Below are 1,412 nucleotides of genomic sequence, written 5' to 3'. Positions count from 1 at the left end.
AGAGCTGCAATTTGGTATGTTTGCTGATTGGAGGGTGGATGATCAACATACCAGTTTGCAGCCCTCTGAGGGCTGACAGAAAAAGTGCGGAGGGACAGACAAATGGCCATCTCAGTAGTTTTCTTTTACAGAAAGCTAAAAAGAAGAAGTGCACTTTACAAAGTTATATCAGGAGGCTATTTACTTTTAAATCAATGTATTGTGTTTATGGTTTATTATGTAACTTTACAAAGTTACTTCCAGGCGACTATTTACTTTTATATCGGTATGACTTGAACTTCTTGTTATGTTCACGGTTATTTTCTCATCTATATATAGTTTTGATCGTATACTCTGCTAATCTATATTTCACCGCAAAGTATGATTTCGTATTTTCTCTCAATCAAGTAATCAGAAATTCCATCAATTTTTTTTTTACCGTTACACATCATCTCATTTTTTTTTTTATCTCCACCTTCATTATTTTATATTTCTTCTTTGTATCTTAATCCCTGAAATCGACAGTAAAAAAAATGGTTCTTTGCTCTGAAATCACAGTAATTTTAAAGAAAATATCTAAATCATTAGCTAAGATAAACATTATGATGAGTACATTTAATCTGAGAATATAATAGGTTTCTTGATCTTGACTTATGAATTCCGTTGAAATCTATACGGTGGAAAAAACAAGCGTGCATCTTTGAAACAAGCGTGTAAAGCTTATTGCGAATGAAATACCGTTTTATTTCAATCTCCTAGTTTAATATACGACTCGAGAGGAAATGAAACATATTGACACAGTCGATATTAAACAAGTCTGTAGAAAAAAAAATATACCAAACTACTAAAAGGAAGCCATAAAATCTTCAGTTCCCAAATCTTTTTCACGGAACTTTCCTTTCTTATCATGCTCCTTCGTAAGTTGTGTTTCTCCTCTCTGTAGTCCCTAAGTCAAATATGAAATGAAGCACAGTATCTCCAATAAAGCAAATATCTGGTTTGGTCATTGAATTTCCCGAACGCTGTGAGACCTGGTTGACCTTGAGAATGCAGATGCTCACCATCCAATGCAAAGCATTTTGTTATACCCCAGCTGCATCCTTTGTAATAATATTGCCGTACCACATTCTTTATCTAGTACTAAACCCTTAATTTTCAACTTTTTCGTAACCCATGCCAAATGAAAAGTAAGGTTTGATACCTTTAAGAGACTTGAAACAACCTTGGCTAAAGCTGATTCCCCACGTCAGGCAGTTTGTCAACAAAAACCAGGACAAAGTCTTAACATCCAGCTAAACGCAAACCCACGCTTATCATGGTCTACAGATAGTTAAAAGAGGAAGAACACCCACTGGTTAAATTTCAGATTAATCCCATGGCAAAAACTCTCTGACCAAACTCATGTGACCGATGAAGATTAGGTGGAATCGATT

This window comes from Macrobrachium rosenbergii, chromosome 59 (genome assembly GCF_040412425.1).
Source record: "Macrobrachium rosenbergii isolate ZJJX-2024 chromosome 59, ASM4041242v1, whole genome shotgun sequence".
Taxonomy (NCBI): domain Eukaryota; kingdom Metazoa; phylum Arthropoda; class Malacostraca; order Decapoda; family Palaemonidae; genus Macrobrachium; species Macrobrachium rosenbergii.
This window is presented reverse-complemented; position numbering follows the sequence as displayed.